The sequence below is a fragment of the Lissotriton helveticus genome, chromosome 3_1 (genome assembly GCF_964261635.1).
Source record: "Lissotriton helveticus chromosome 3_1, aLisHel1.1, whole genome shotgun sequence".
Taxonomy (NCBI): Eukaryota; Metazoa; Chordata; class Amphibia; order Caudata; family Salamandridae; genus Lissotriton; species Lissotriton helveticus.
The window spans coordinates 1,951,027,450-1,951,045,493 of NC_136061.1; the positions used below are offsets into that span (position 1 = coordinate 1,951,027,450).

Here is an 18,044-nt window from a genome sequence, read left to right on the forward strand (position 1 = left end):
ATCAGACAGAGACACGAGACACTCTGTTAGGTGTAGAAAATCAGGTCTATTAGCTGCAGCTAAGCACAGTGGTCCTAGAAGTACAGAAGTATATTCTTAGGAGACTGCCACTTCAGTCCGTGGCGCACAATCTTTTATACAATACACATTTACAATACTCACTCCCAAAACATACAGAACTGACAAATGGGAAAAGTTCAAAAACAAGCTATCGGGTATCTTGTATACCCCGTGTTCTCCCCTCCCCTCAAGTTAATCAATGCTAGTGTATGTAATTCAATTTGCAGGTGGCAGGACGTATTTGCGAGCCTCAATGGACAGTTGTGTAACAAGAGAATACACAAAAAGAATAGTGAAGGCCAGTTAAATAGGATAAGATAAAGGAAGAATGGTGGGACCCACACAGCCAACTAAGACAAGGATCAATCAGTCTAGACATGGATTAACTAACTCGGCCAGTTCCTGACATCAGTTTCTTAAACAAGGACAAAGGGTTACTCTTTAACAGGAGAGGCGAACAGCTGAAACGGCAAAAACATCATGTTCGCCGTATCGCCTGAGTGAGGGCAACACAAAATGGCGGCTGTTACAAAATGGCGGCTGACTACGAAGCAAAGTTGAAAATCACGGAACCTCATCTGATGATGATTTTCGGGGAATTCGGCTGCATGCAACAGTTGTGATTTTCAGTATGGAGAAATAGCATACAGTTGCCAACATCTTGGACGAATTTAATACTAAAGTACATGAATAGCTACAAGCCAGAGGCCTTGGAAATGGATTAGTTTCACTGCCAATTAAAGTAATACTGTCGAAACCATGGCTGACAGAGAGTACTTCAGAGCCCTGTGTTCAGTGCAAAGGTAATTGTGCAGGACTTCCTTAAAAAGTAAGAGGTGGTCATCAACATACTGTCCACCTGTCAACAATGTGCGCTCATTTTATTAATTTGTTGACAGTCCAGACGCAAATGAGGATCATTCAAATGCTAATAAAGTACTTGTTAAAGCCCTCATGCAGGAGGTGCTAATACATTGGAACACAACCTACTTCATGATGCAATGTCCGAGCAGTACATGCCTATCAATGATTATGTAATTCAAAGGAGACTGCCAAAGCCATGATGATGGAGGTGAGCAAATGAGGGCTAGTGAAGTGCCTGATACAAATGCTGATCTCTTGAGATTATGATATAGGGATTCAGCTAGGTTGAGAGTACTATGAGCCAAGCAATCCCGTTGGTGCACCTTGTGCAGTCAATTTACAAGACTTGGATCCCCAGAATAGCAGGTGATCTAAAAGAAGAATGACTGCAAATTCAAGGGAAAGGTGAAGCTGAAGTGCAGCCTTCAACCTCCAGAGAGAGCAGTGCTGTTGGGTCTCAGTCTTTGCAGCAGCAACCAAAACCGTCTCCGGCTACTAAACCCACAGCCACATCAGACTAAGCTTCACTATCAACCTCTGAAATGGGTTGATTTTAATGGCAGTACTTAGGTCAAGTGCCCCGGTGCAAGCAACACTGGCACAGCAAGTGTCAGCACCAATGATAATTGAGAAGATGGTCCAAGCCTATTTAGATGACCCATCAGAGGTGTACTGAGATCAAGACTCAGTGACGAATTGGTATGGGAAGAGGGAACAATGACCAGAAACCAACAGGCTGGCAATAAAGTATTTAGTATGTCCAGTAAACAGTTTGTCTTCGGAGTGTGTGATCAGCACAGCTAGGGTAGTTCTCACAGTCAGAAAGACAAGTCTCTTTCCTAAAAAGATGGAGAGATTGACGATGATTCAAATAAACAAGCACTTAATTCCCCCCAAAATTACAATGCTTCTGAACACACAACCATTGGTGAGGGCAGTTGGTCTGACATCATAAGTGTGGCGAGTGTTGCGCAATCACTTACGGAGTTCAGGTTGTTTCCTTCTTGAAGTTATAAGGTCCCAATTCCCCCGTGAACCAACCAGCTCAACAAAAAAGAGAACACTTGATGAACTGATTTGTCCTCAAGGGAAAGGGGAAGTGGAGAGAGAAACAAGAAAAACACTGGGTCTTCGTCTTGAGGAGTCCAGATGTGGTTTCTCTTATTGAAGTGCTCTGGGCCTTTCGTGATCGATCTACCAGCAGGTAATATCTTCTCCTATTGAGATAATAACACCCAGATACAATGAGTAAATCAACAAGTCTCAAGTTTAAACCACGTTCATTTGATATTCCTATTGATCAATAACATACCTAATATTTAAAGGCCCATGCAATCACTTCTACAGTTTTCTTGATGATTCAGATTCTTGAAAAGACTTTATCACCTTAAATAATACAAAACACCTTTAACCTCAAAAATACACTTAAGTGTTGAACTGGTTCATAGGGGTTAGTCAAGAAATGGTTAAACACACCCACACTTTTAATCGTACCTTTAAAACTGTAAGAAGATTCCTCAATAATGGGTGTCTGAAATTATAACAAAAAAAACACAATACAAAAACTTGTACTGGAATTAGGCGAACTCTCTGCCTAATACCCAATTTACATTGATCAGTTCTACTTGGTTGTTTATTGCTCTTTGCTTTCTGACCGTAATTATTCACACACTAGCAGTAATCACCTTACTGTCTTTTCACTGCAGCTATTTCCTTATTTCCTTACTGCAACTATATTCAGAAAATACAGTATAATTGTATTGTCAACTGTAGTAATTTACCCTCAAGGGTTAAACAAAGAGTCACAAATAAGTCCAAAATGTAGAAAAGGTATTTTTAAGAATTAACAGTTGAAGCGCGTAATCTTCTTGGTACTAAAGTGTTACCGGACTTTTGACGCTTCAATTAGTGCACTCGGTTGCCTGGTAACACTAGAAAATCTCTTACTTTCGTTTCAGGAAAGCTGGGAGCCCTTTTGCTTTCAACCGGGACTTCCAGAAGAAGACGTACTGGAAAGGAAGTCCCAAAGCAGCCGAAGATCGGGACCGGAGTTCAGAGCCTCGGGAATCAGGTAGGAATGAATAGGGAAGGAAGAGGGGAGAGGGCACAATGCTCGCGGGTCTCAGGGACACTGGGAAAAGGAGAGGAACGGTACTTGCAGGTCTTCTCTGGTGCAGGTTTCTTGGGTACCAAAGCCGGTCTCAGGAATTGGGTCCGCAACGCTCGTGAAGACGCTGGGCTGGGAAGCGTAGCGTCGTCACGCTCCAAGGCGTGCCTTTTATAGCTTCCAGTGCAGCGTGCCCTGGGGTTTTGCATGCGCCTCACGTGGAGTTAACAAAGCCGTTAAACGGCTTATTCACGCAAGCAGGTACATTTTGATGAAGACAGTCAATTCCAACAACAAGCATTGCTAATCACAAGGATCATTAGCCATAAGACAACACAACCAGTAATATTACAAAAGTTACCATAAAATCAATGAGATGGACAGAATAACAATTATCCTTGAACCTCTGAAATGTATTTTAAAAAAGGGGAAACTTGTAATTTTGTAAGGAAGGGTCGGAATTAGATAACTGCAGCAAATGAACCCTTAACAGCGAGTGACCATTCTCCAGACGACAACTATCAGTTTGAGCACAATCTCTACTTTCTTGGCTAATACATAACATATGTATTTGTATAGCACACATTCACCCAAGGGAATCTTGGGGCTGAATAACAGATGCTGGTTGTTACCCAATGCAATGGTACTCATTTTATCAAACTCAGAAGGATGAGTGGACCCGCCAGGATTTGAACTTGTGGATATGAGGTTGAACACAGGCCAACAGTGGGCGAATTAGTCCAGTAAGCCACCAGACATAACACAAACACAGAACAAATATGCCTGTTAATTGATGTGTGGTTTACACCGGCTATTGTAAATAAACTTAAATGGACCAGTGTGTATGGCACAGCTAGTCAACCTAGGAGGGCACAGCAATTATTTTTTCCAAGGCTGACTAAGCTCCGAGAGGTAAGAAAGAGTAACTCAAACTTAGTTCAACCATAGACTTTGACATGGCAATGGTTTCATTCTGCACAGGAGGCCTTCATTAAATAAAAAGAACACGAAGATGCCTCCCATCCATCTCCTTTGTTTCATTCTTATGCTAGGCTGCCAGTGAAGATTTAAAAAAATGCACTGTATTGTGTATTGCTTCTACGGGAAAGAGAGACATATAGATAATTGGAGAGCATACGTAGAAGACCTAACTTTCACCACTACATACCAAATGATGATTCATGTGATGGCTGGGAGGGTAATTACAGCTTATTTACTTAACTGTCCTTTTGTTAACTTATGTTGATCATCTGTAGTTCTTCTGAGACCACTCAGTTTACCTAAACTAATACTCAATTTCTTTTCAGTTTATTGTTTGCCAGGTCCATCTTTTTAGGGATAAAATCTTAAAGTGCCATTGACAACAGCAAGAAGAAGAACCAACATCTACATTTTTGGAAAACAAGAGGACTCAAAGGGAACGACCCATGTGGAAAGAGATTTGTTGATTCGGAAAATGCATATTTGTGGTTCAAGTGCCAAACTGTAATTAAATGGTTGTGGTCTGGACATGTTAGACAATGTGTACAGTTAAATGTTTTCATTGTTTGGGTAATCACTAATCAGCTGGGTAGATGCAGGTAGTTGTCTTTCTGATTGTCTGGTCTCTGGGCTCGATACAAAATGTGTTGATAGTTAATGGTACACCACTATACCAGCCTGTGCTCTGCACTCTGACAGTGACTCCTTATGAACCATGCTTCCTTTGACTCTTCAATACTGTCATTTTCATTTTGCATTCCATGGACCTTGTCTTATGCCCTTCTGCTCTCTAGTTAATCCCAGTCTGCACCCAGGGTGGAGAATGTCAGAAGAATGGAGATACACCGCCCACTTGTATACATCATAATTTTAATTTTATTATTAATATGAACAGTGAGGCTCCTCCCTATTTTGCATTTTTCCAACCTAGGTAAAGATTAGCTAACTTGGGAGTCTAAATTCTCCTAAAGAAAAATAACTTTAGTAGTACTAAAACAGCACTACCAAAGTTCTACAAAATGCTATTCACAAACCTACGAGTCTAAATTTCCACCCCACCACTCCTACTTTTTCTATTGGGATACCCACACACATGTAAGTTTATTACTTGGAAGTAAATGAGGGATTGGCTCGAGGGGGTAGCTGTGAAAAGGGTCATACTTCTAAATAAGAGGGGTTCAAGGTGGGTCAAAGAGGAGTTTAGGGGAAACACATGCATCCCCCCACAAAAGAGTAAACTCATTGCTATTCACAAACTCCACTTCTAAATTTACTACTTCCAAAAATGGAAGGGTAAATTATTCCACCTCAGAGGTGCAGTAGGTCCAGTACTCCACATGGCCAACCACTGGTACTGCATCACCCTTCATAGAAAATAATGGTGCTAGGGACTAAAAATTAAACCTCGTGGGAAACAATGTTAAATTAAATTAAATGATTTAGAATAGTTAAAAATGTAAATAAGTATAATTTACTGTAATAAAAAAATTAACAAAAAAATATATATTATTCCATTAGAAAATATTGTAACAACTTTTTGAATTTTAAATTAATATCATATTAATTTTTATTAATAATATATCAATATTACTTGTAATTAATTCTATACATGATTTTTAATAATCATTAATGCATGATAAAACTTTTTTTACTGTAAAATGGAATTCATTTTTTTATTTAAACATCCCAAAATATTTTGTATTTAATTTAATATATTTGAAATAATGAAAGATTGAATTCAAAACTAAGGTGTTAGTGCTGTAGCATTTAAACTAAATATATAAACATAGTTTACATGAATATTTAACCAAAACATATTTTTACAGATTTATTTCTTTTAGTTAAATACACTCTTTTACTTTTCCCTATACTTCACCATAGGGAGACTTCACAGTAGGAGCATAGATATATGGGAAATAAAGTGTATCAACCTTTATAATAAATCCATAAACATAGTTTTATGTTAAACAATAATGTAAATTGATTTACAATATTTATTTTAAATTAGAACAAATAAGAAAATGATCCAGCACTATTGACTTAATCTTGAGTGAGTTAAATCTTCAATTAATCTAAATATATTAAAATAAATAAAGATTATTTTCTAAAGTTTACATTTAAAAATCAAATTCCTAGTTGAATTAAAAATATTTTGTAACATTTTCAAAGTTATGTCATTATATTTTAATTGATATTACATTAATTTATAAGTTAAAAATGTTTTTAATTAAATCGTTTTTATAATTAAACAATAAATGTTTTATTTTTTAGATGTTATAACATTAAATTATATTAATATTTATTTTTAACTATTTTGAATAGTTAATTTAATTTATCTATCCATAGGTTTTTATTTTAATTCCCTACCACTATTATTTTCTACGGGTGGGTTTTGCATTATCAGTGTTGATCATATGGTTTGCAGGACTCACAACTGTTTTTGATAGTAGTATCATACAGTGGAAGAGGTGTGGCGCCTCGGCTAGGGCGACTGACTTGGGGATCACGGTTCGATCCCCGGCACCGGCAGCAGATTAGCCCAGCACCATGTGACTCTGGGCAATAGCTTGCTTAATCTTCCCGACGGCCCCCAGAGCCTAGACACCCTTACGGGTGATTGCGCGTTACAAATATGGATTATTATTATTATTATTATACAGTCATGAATAGGAATTGCATTGAGAGGAACCTTTTTTTTTAATGACACATTAAATTGCTGAATGAATGCAATATTTTGATGTTCTCTTTCTACAGATATACTTAGGTATTGTTTGTTCAATAGATTAATAATCAGAACACTCTAAACAGGTCAGGATTGGGAATTGACTCCCTAGATAGCGAATGCTTATATGATACTAAAGATTGGAGTGCCGAGGTACAAGTAGTTTCAAAAAATTCTCAACAACGATTTCCATTGGGATTTTCGTTGAGCCAACATCTTTGGTAGTGGGATGTTAGTGTTACCTTGAGGGGCACCAATACTAGACAACTAAGAATCAGTTTAGTAACAACTAGTACGAATTAAGACTTTTGATAGAATTGGAGGTGCAACTGTCTAAACCCACCACTACCTTTGCTGTATCATTGTGAGACTTCCCGATTTTGCCAGGATAATGGACTTAATAACAAGCGGCTTCCCCAGCTGTTACCAACCGATTTTGGTATGGAGTTTATGATGCCAGGAAATATGAGGACATCGCCACCTAACAAAGAAGCACTTACTTCATATAGTTAAGAGGGAGGTCTCTTGTTTGGTAGAGATTTACTTCTTTGTTGTCTTCTCTATAGAAGGATTCATGCTATCACATATTTCTGGAAAAAGACGCATCAGGAACAATCACATTGCCAAAACAGACACAAGGCCACTGGTGACATTTTCTTGTGCTCCATTACGCAGCTGTGGTGTAGAATACGTACTGGACATTTATTCAAGGAGGTAGCACTTAGTAATTAACCAGTAGAAAGAACTCCAGTTGGGTACAAATTCTGTGCAAAACTGTGGCCTCTTGTTTGATAAAAGGGCAAGTGTGGTTCCTTTGTGGGTGAGCCATTCACACAGCTACTGACACACCCCCACAGACACTCACACACCTACTCACAAATGCACTCAGACACTCATGCAGACACTCATGCACCCACTCCCAGACCTATACAGCCACTCACATAGCCACTCACAGACCCATTCAGAAACTCATGCACCCCCTCACAGACCCACTGAGACATGTACACCCACTCACAGACCCACTAAGGACTCACACACTCACTCACAGATCCCTACAGCAACTCATACAGCCATTCACAGTCCCACTCAAAGACTAACGCACCCACTCCCACACCAACTCAGACATTCATGCACTCACTCACAGACTGACTCACACACTCATGGAGGCACTCACCAGTTCACTCAGGCACTCTCACACCTACTCACAGACCCACTGAGACACTCACTCAGACACTCATGCACCCACTTAGACATCTAATCAGACACTCACGCACCCCCTCACATACACACTGAGCCACTCATGCACCCAATCACACACCTAGTCAGACACTTATAAAGCCACTTCTAGACCCATACAGACAATCTTACACAAAAACACACCCTTTGAGACACTCATGCACTTCCTCACACACCTACTGAGAGACTCAAGCACTCACTCAATCACACACTCACTCTCAAAGGTTACAGGTTACATTTAGGAAATAAAATGTAAAAAACCTTAGAAATTCACTTAAAAAACAAAGGTTTCAGGGAAGTTATAGTTAGTAAACAACATTAAAAAAACCTTAGAAATTCATTGAAAAAAACAAAGGTTACAGGGACGTTATTAATTAGGCTCCCATTTCACTGATACAAAACTAGTGAAATTCAGCAGTTATAGTTAGCTGAGCTAATTATAACTTACACCCCTGCAATGCACTGTTTATTACCTACTTATGACCTACTTATGAGCATGCTACATTATTTAAAATGGAAGGCAATCCTCTGCATATCATACAGCAACAAATTGACAAGTCTTTACCTTTACCCAGAGAAGCACTTATTTGAAATACCAACAGCAGAAACAAAAGTGACAGAATTCCATTTGTGGTTGGCTATCGTCCATTAGCTTCCACCTACAGAAATGTAATGCAAAAAACATTTCCCTTACTGTCCACCTGTGAACAATTGCTAAAGGTTTTTCCAAAACCGCCAGTCATTGCTTACTGAAGAGCTCCCAATATACTATCTCTTATTGTGAGAGCTGATCTCAAGCAAACTGTGACAAGTGGAGGGGTTCATTGCTGTGACTCTAAAAGGTGCATCACCTGTGAATACCTTTTCCAAACATCATCGGTAACTAGGTCTATTACGAGAAGGACCTATGCAATAAGACAGCATCTTAAATGTCACTCGCCATGCATTATTCATGTGATTCAGTGCCAACGCCAAAGCTGAGAAAAACAGTATGTAGGCCAAACAGTGAATGACCTCCATACACGACTCAGAAACCACAAATCAGCAACAATTAATAAGAAACGTGACCAGCCTGTAGCCAATCATTTTAACCTTGTGAATCATTTACTATCAGATTTGCTATCATATTTGAAGATTTTCCCTGTGGAACATGTCTTAATTGACTAACCACTGCACTCTAGAGAAAACTTCTGGATGTATTGTTTAAAATCACTGCATCCAGGTGGACTGAAAATCACTGACAATACCGCCTGATAACTGCATATCTCAAGAGATCTCAGGACTACATTTATTCTACATTCCAAATAGAATCTTCAGTCATGATGCTTTTTGAAAATCCAGCAGTGTCATTTGTGCAGCTACAGAGCAAACCATCTTGTACTACCGAAGGAAGGCGGAAGCTGAAACGTTGTAGTTGAAATATATTTGTGTCTTTGGTGAACCCATCTGTTTGAGTCACTTCTTTCTTGGATATTTCATTTCTTTTTGACTCATTGTATCCTTTGGGATCTAGATTTTTGCCCTGCTGGCTGTTGTTTTCTTGTGATCCATAATTTTTATATATATATATATATATATATATATATATATATATATATATATATATATATATATATGTGTATATGTATATATATATATATATATATATATATATATATATATATATATATATATATATATACAACAAGAACTTCGTCAGCATACCATCCTCTGGACACACAAAAGACGAATCGGACCCAAGCAGGTAATTTTGCTTAGTCTTTATTAAGTGCAACCTCTGATTGCCATGACGCGTTTCGGGCCCTGGAGCCCTTGATCACATGACTTGGCCAAAGAAATCCAGTGAGTTTAAAGTGCATAGTAGGATCACATGATCTAGGGCCTATAGACATGAACAACAGACTTCTGCCTAATCCACCCAATCTTACTCACAGTGACGAGTATATAATACATATGTGATTCTCCATTTCGAACCCTGAAGATGGTATTTGTGCAAGCTTCGCAATAAATAAATAAATAGACAAATGTCCACATGTACATAATAAATATTAGATAAAGCCCATTTCATCATAAAATACATCAATGTAAAAATATGGCCAATATTTCATTTGCACCTGTGCATATTCACCCAAATAGAAACAGAGAAGCATTATATATTCATTGATATGAATTAATCAAATGATGTGCAAAAATGCGATAACTCTGTGCAAAACAAGCAACTTCTTTCAACTGGGTTACACAATAAGGAGAATTTTAAAAATAATTGAAATAAATGGGCTCGCTGTGTTTGTGGATAACTGCGTCTACACTGCCCACACCACCATATATGATCCTATCACACATTGATAAGAGTGATAAAACTTTCCCCCTTGTGAAGATAATAAAATCATGATCTGAATAGATCGCTGAAGCAGTTTTCTGTTGGTATAACACACCCCACTCATTTTATTATGTGCATTACTGGCAATAGTGGCGCATGCTTAGATGTTATTTCTTATTTTTTAAACCTGCAAACATGTGTACAAGTCCTCAGTCGCATTGAGGCCATTCGGTGTCTTGGTGTTTAAATTAAGGATATAACTGGTCTCAAGTAGTCTGAAGCGTGCCTCTCTATCTCCTCCTCTACGTAACGGCAGCACCATGTCGATTGCATAATAGCTGAGGCAGTTCAAATCACCATTGTGGCATGCATTGACATGCCTGGCCACTGGGTAGGCCTCATCCCTGTTGATGACTGCCCGCATGTGCTGGAGTATGCGTTTGTGGACCTGTAACTTGGTACTACCCACGTACCGTAGCCCACATGCACACTCCAGCACATACACGACGAAATCTGATTTACATGTCAATTTTTTACCAATCAGAATGGGAACCTCATTAAATGGGGATACAAAAGTTGTTTTATTCCTCCCCAAGTTGCAAGCCTTGCAAGTGGCGCATTTCATAAAGCCCTTACTTTTCTGGAGCCAGTTATTCTTATTCGCCACCTCCGGACTACTTTTGACCAGCATGTCGCCCATTGACCTGGCACGGCTGTATGTTATTGCCGGGTAACCAGTCAACGTTTTGCCAATCACGGGATCCCCCATGACAATTGGCCAATTTTTTCGAATGATCTTTTGCAATTGCTTATGTTGGCGACTGTATGCTGTGATAAGTCTCGGTTGCCCAACCGTACTGTCTCTCACTTTCAATACTTCATTGTGCTTCCCCTCTGTATTTGGCAGGATGTTAGCCCTGGTAGATCTTATCATAGCTTTCTCAACCAAGACCTCTGAATAGCCCCTATCTAGGAACCTTTTCTTGCTGTCCAATTGTGATGTCAAGCATAATTCATCTGTGCTACATATTCTTCTGATCCTCAGCATCTCCCCATAGGGGATGCTGCGGATCAGGTGACCTGGGTGATGGCTAGTCGCATGGAGAACCGTGTTTCCCGCGGTCTCCTTGCGATACAATCTGGTTTGGAGTTCCCCACCTACCACCTGGACTTCAACATCTAAGAAGTTGACTTTGTTTACACTGATCATACCGGTGAAGCTTAAATTCAAGTCATTCGTATTGAGGTCTGAAATAAACTGCTCAGCTTCTGCAACCGACCCCCTCCACACTATGAAGAGGTCATCTATGAATCTGAGCAGTGATACAACATTGTTAGCCATCACCCCTGCATGTGTGGTTCCCAGGACCTGCTCCTCCCACAGCCCCATGTGCAAGCACGCGTAGCTGGGGGAGAAGCAGGCCCCCATCGCAACCCCTCTCAGTTGCTGAAACACCTGATTTTGGAACAAAAAGTAATTGTTTTGGAGACAAAACTCCAACATTTCCATAATCATCTTGTTGTGTTCTAACATGCACACTGGTCTCTTGTTCAAAAAATGTGCAACTGCTCTCAAACCATCTTTATGGTTGATACTCGTGTATAGAGCAGTCACATCAAGAGTGATCAGTAAGTAGTCATTATGCCACACAATTGTTTTGATGTTGTCCAAAAAGTCCGTAGTGTCTTTTATGTATGATGGCAAAGTCCTAACGTGCTCCTGAAGAAAGTGGTCAATATAGCGGGACGCATTTTCAAAAGTCCCTCCCCTGCCGATATTATGGGCCTACCCGGTGGCTTAGTCTGATCCTTGTGGATTTTCAGAATTAAATAAAAAATCGGGATTACTGGATGGTTTGTCTTTAAAAATAATTTCAATTCATCACCACTTAACAACCCTTGTCCTCTCCAGGAATACAGTTTGGTATTGAACTTGTCCCAAGCAGATCTCATGGTCTGCCAATCACTTCTTACGTAGCATTGTCTATCGCTAAGCTGCTTTAGCGCCTCCTCCATGTACATATGCATTGGCCATAGGACGACATTGCCCCCCTTGTCAGATTGCCTGATGACTACATTGTTTTTGTCCTGAAGTTTTTTCATCAGGCTGCCAAATGCATTGTTGTATTTTGATTGTCTATTGTCTATACTGATCGATTTACTGTAAAGTTTCTTAATTTCTGCCGTTACTAAGTCACTGAATACATCGATGTTGTCATGTGCCATTATTGGGTTAAATGTCGACTTAGGTTTAAATGCGGTGTCTCCTGGAGCATTAGTTCGTATTGAAACATCGTCCTCCAGAGTCTCCTCTATACCACCTTCCCTTAAGAGATCGTGTAGATCACATTGCAGTTCGTATTCCCCTACTGACATTACACTAGACTCCACTCCCTCTGCAATGGCAGTATACAGGGGTTTGCGCGTTTTATGTTTGTTGACCAGATACAATTTTCTCAGTTTAAGCTTCCTTGTAAATTTAAACAAGTCCATTCTGGTCCGCTCATAATTAAAGGTACTTGGTGGACAAAATGACAATCCCAATGATAGCGTTCTTAATTCACCCGGGCTCAAAAGTATATCAGTAAGGTTTACAATTGTCATGTTATTACTTACTGGCAGTCTTAACGGCGGTTCCATCTTTTGTAGGTCTTTCTTTTTGGCGCTGGATTGGCTATTTTGTCTTGTTGTCCTACATTTCCTCCGTTGCTTGCGCCTAATGTTGCGCCTTTGGTTGTTCCGGAGTTTGAGGCCTGGGATCTCAATGATGGCTTGCGGTCGTGTCGCAGGCATTCCACTTCCTGAGCCAACGACCGTTTGGTAAACCCCAACTGCCCTGCAGCCGCCGATTGTTCTGCTTCCGAGTCACTGCTGGGTACTGAACTAATGTCAGTAGATGACACCGAGGTTAGTTCCACAGTAGCTGTCATCTGCGATGTTTGGGGTTCTGGATTACCTTTAGGTGGATCGTATTTTCTAGAAATATATATATATATATATATATATATATATTAATTACCTACTGGCAGTCGCCAGTAGGTAGTTATAGTTAGGACAAAGTTTCCATAGGAAATCCGCAACATTCTATTTGGAATAACTTTGGCGCTGGTTGACGAATCTTCGTGAAATTCTCCAAGAAGATGGGCTGCTCTGCCCCGCTCCTATCCTGAGTGATTCGTCAAGCGGGGCCGAGAAAAAAGGGGGTCCCAAAACGTGTTTTCCCCATGCAATTTTCCATGGGGACCTTTAACCGCGGCTACAGCCCGAACTGCTGAATGGAATTACACCAAATTTGGCAAAAAGGTAGAGTTTGGTTCGCAGATCACGTTTTTTGTTAAATGGTGTAAATCCGTGCAGTAGTTCGTGAGAAAAGCAAAAGTAAAATCATAGATATATCTATGGACGAAGTAGGGTACGCGTGTCCTCTGATGATCATACGCGTACCTTTACAAGCACGAGCTGCATGCTAATTGGCTGTCAACTGTCTGTCAACACTCCAAACCATGAAGTGTTGGCAGCCATCTTGTGTCTCAGTAGAACCGAGGCACAAGAAAACTGAAAAACAAGTTCGCAAAAGACGCACACTGACCCCTAGGGCTGCTCAGGGGGTCCCACAAGGACCCCCAAGGCCCCAAAAAAATTGTTTTTATAAAAAAAAATCACAGGTGCGCGTAGGATACGCGTATCCCGTGAAAAAAAACCTGAAGCCTGCTTCAATGCTAATTAGCCCCTGGGGGGCCCAAATCCCGGGGGAAATGTAAAAATAAAGTGTGTGAGGGGCTCAATCCCCCCAACACTGCCCCAGGGACTGCCACCCCCGGGGCAAAGTATGTATATTAGGGAGCACATGGCCCCCCCGCAGCCCCCGGTATAATGATGGGGAGCCTCTAAGGCCCCCCAAGCCCTGGGGACCGCCACCCCCCGGGGTTCTACTAAATTGAAATTGCGGGGGCACACTGAAAAAAAAACCTGTGAGGGGGGGCTCAAGCCCCCCCCACATGCCCCGGGGACCGCCACCTCCCCGGGGCAATTAATTTTTAAATTGGGGGGTCCGTGATGGACCCCCCAGCCCCGGGGACCACCACCCCCGGGGCTTTTAAATGTTGGGAGGGGGGCCGCAGCTTGTGGTGGCCCTGGGGACTGCCACCCTCCAGGGCCGGCTCCTGCAGTGTCCCGGGGTGCCTACCCCCGGAACACTGTAGTTTGCTATGGTAGGGCGGGAGCCTCGCGGCTCCTGCTGTACCATAGCAAACTGCTTTGGTTTTTGGAAGAGAGAGTTTTCTACATGGGGAGCAGCATGTTAGCTGCTCCCCATGTAAAAAAGTAATGCCGGCTCCCGCAGGACGCGGGGAACCGGCAGGGACAGTGAGGGGATTGGGGACCCCCCACGGTCCCCAACGAGAGGCCAGGCCCCGGGGGATGGGGTCCCCGGGACCAGAAGTGGCCCGGGAGGGGGGGCCACGCGGCCCCCCTCCCTAAAAATAAAAAATAAAATAAATTAAAAAGGAGGCAGGCCGGCCCCCGGGGATGGGGTCCCCGGGGCAAGAAGTGGCACGGGAGGGGGGTCATGCGGCCCCCCTCCCCAGCAAATGTATTTTAGAAAATGAGGCAGAGCCCCGGGGGATGGGGTCCCCGGGGCTAAAAGAAGCCTCAGCCCCCCTCCACATTTAAAACAAAAAATAAAAAATTAGGGGGCAAGCCCTGGGGGATGGGGTCCCCAGGGAAAAAAAATTGAAAAAGAAGGGGAGCTACACAGGCCCCCTGCTTAAAAAAAATGAAAAATGAAAAACACCGGCATCGCGCCAGAGGCCACGTCCGATTCATGCAGCACCAGGGGGTTCGTTTGCAGAGGGGAACGAAATCCCGTTGAATACTGGGGGTCCCTGGGGGCCAACTAGCCTACCAGGAACCTCCAGTATGCACCAGGGGCTGCATTGCAGAGTGGTGTTCTGAGGCCACGCCCCTTTTTACACCTCTGTGCAACACAGGTCTGCGGCGCTTACTAGAGGTAGCTCGTGGGCTAGTTGCGCCCCAGGCACACTCAGGATTCAAGGGGAGTTAATCCCCCAACTTAAAACGCACCACGGGGCGCGTTTGCACAGTGGTGAAGGTAGGGGGCGGGGTCTGAGTTCACATGTGTGCAAACACGCCCTGTGGCGCGGTTTAAGTTGGGGGATTAATTCCTTGTCAATCCTGAGGGTCCCTGGGGGCCAACTAGCCCACCAGGTACCTTCAGTAAGCGCCACGGAGCTGCGTTGCAGAGTGTTGTAAAAAGGGGCGTGGCCTCTGAACACCTCTCCACAACGCAGCCCCCTGGCGCATACTGGAGGTATCTGGTGGGCTAGTTGGCCCCAGGGACCCACAGGATTGAGGAGGAATTCATTCTCTAACTTAAAACGCACCACAGGGCATGTTTGCAGACATGTCACCTCAGGCAATACCCCCTTCCTTCATCAGTGTGGAAAACACGCCCCGTGGTGCGTTTTAAGTTGGGGAATTAATTCTCTTTCAATACTGAGGGTCCCTAAGGGCCAAATAGCCTAACAGGTATCTCCAGTATGCGCCAGGGAGCTGCCTTGCAGACAGGTGTTCAGAGGCCACGCCCCTTTTTACACTTCTCCGCAACGCAGCTCTGTGGTGCTTACTGGAGGTACCTAGTGGGCTAGTTTGACCCTAGGGATCCTTAGGATTGAAGGGGACTTAATCTCTCAACTTAGAACGGTGACAGGGCGCGTTTACACAGTGGTGAAGGGAGGGGACAGGGCCTGACGTGATGTGTGCAAACACGCCCTGTGGCGCTTTTTAAATTGGGGAAAAAATTCAACTTCAAACCTGAGGGACCATGGGGGCCAAGTAGTCCACCAGGTGCTTCCAGGAAGCGACACTGCGCTGCGTTGCAGAGAGGTGATGCATGCCGTGCCCCTTTTTTACATCTCTCTGCTACGCAGTTCTGTGGCTCTTACTGGATGTACTACGAATTCCGATTTACTCACCTGTTATCAGGAGAGACCTCCGTGCTGCATCTTTGAGCCCAGTACTGATCCTCAAAAGTAATTCTAACCATACTTACTAGTAACTTGAATTTCCTTCCATAGGCTAACATTGACTGATTTCACTTGGAACTTCTTCTAAGTGTGGAGTTTTGAAACTTTAAAATATTCACCTAAAATTATCCGAACAACGAATTCCGATTTACTCACCTGTTATCAGGAGAGTACCCAGTGCTGCATCTTTTAGCCCAGCACTGTCCTTTAAAACTAATTCTAACCGTACTTACCAGTAACTTGTATTTCCTTCCATAGGAATCCATTGTCTGGTTTTCACCGAAAAGTTTCTAAGTGTCTATTTTCACAAACTAAAAATATTCCTTAAAAATCGCCTGTATGACTTAAACGCATTCTTTCAACTGTTTACAGGAGATGCACCAGTACTGGATCCAGGATCCACCACTGAGTAAGAAAAAGTAATGATAACACTACTTACCTGCTATGAGAATTTCCTTCCATAGGGTAACATTGAGTGGTTTTAGTTGGAAATTCTTCTAAGTTTAGAGTTTTGGAACTTTAAAATATTCTTATAAAATCAGCAGAACTACAAATTCTGATTTACTCACCTGTTATCAGGAGAGACGTCAGTGCTGCATCTTTCAGCCCACTACTGATCCTGAAAAATAATTCTAACTGTACTTACAGTAACTTTAATTTCTTCCATAGGCTAACATTGGCTGGTTTCACTTGGAAATTCTTCTAAGTGTGTAGTTTTGGAACTTAAAAAAATTCCTCTAAAATCAGCCGAAGTAGGAATTCCGATTTACTCACCTGCTATCAGGAGAGACCTCAGTACTGCATCTTTCAGCCCACTACTGATCCTGAAAAGTAATTCTAACCATACTTACAGTAACTTGAATTCCCTTCCATAGGCTAACGTTGACTGGTTTCACTTGGAAATTCTTCTAAGTGTGGAGTTATGAAACTTAAAAAAATTCCTTTAAAATCAGCAGAGCTACGAATTCCGATTTACTCACCTGTTATCAGGAGAGACCTCAGTGCTGCATCTTTCAGCCCAGTACATATCCTGAAAAGTAATTTTAACAGTACTTACCAGTAACTTGAATTTCCTTCCATAGAATATCATTGCCTGCTATATAAAATATATATAAATTACAAAAATATATAAAATTAAAAAAACAAATATTACAATTTCAATATTTGTAAAAACATATTTTTTTTCAAATTATATTAAAAATATGTAATGTAATTTAAAAAATAAAATATCTAAAAATAAATAGTTTAAAACAATGTAGTAAATCAACAATTAATACATTTAAAAATGATCATTTACAAAACCTTTGAAATTCACTGAAAAAAACGTAGGTTTCAGCCACGTTATAGTTAGGAATTAGCATTTAAAAAACCTTAGAAATTCACTGAAAAAAACATAGGTTTCAGCCACGTTATAGTTAGGAATTAGCATTTAAAAAACCTTAGAAATTCACTGAAAAAATCATAGGTTTCACACATGTTATAGTTAGGTGGACATTTCACTCATACAAAACCATTGAAAGTCCCCGTTATAGTTAGTTCAGCTAACTATAACTCGCGTGCCCGCAATGCACTGCTGATGACATCACATATTACATCACTCATGACATGGTCAGTGACATCACTCATGACACCACTGATGACATCTCAAATGACATCACTGATGACATCACTGATGACATCATCCTTGTGAAAGAGTGGCAGAACTCCTCT

The 18,044-nt window shown here is 41.5% G+C and overlaps 1 long non-coding RNA gene across 1 annotated transcript in view; it reads left to right on the forward strand.

Annotated features, from left to right (window-relative positions):
• The window catches only part of LOC144825224 (uncharacterized), a 91,075-nt gene extending 86,595 nt beyond the window's left edge, over nucleotides 1–4,480 (forward strand). Inside the window, exons 2-3 of the long non-coding RNA XR_013609339.1 lie at nucleotides 2,883–2,995; nucleotides 4,339–4,480. This is a non-coding gene — a long non-coding RNA (uncharacterized LOC144825224). The remainder of the gene's footprint in view (nucleotides 1–2,882; nucleotides 2,996–4,338) is intronic.
• The last annotated feature ends 13,564 nt before the right edge of the window (nucleotides 4,481–18,044 follow it).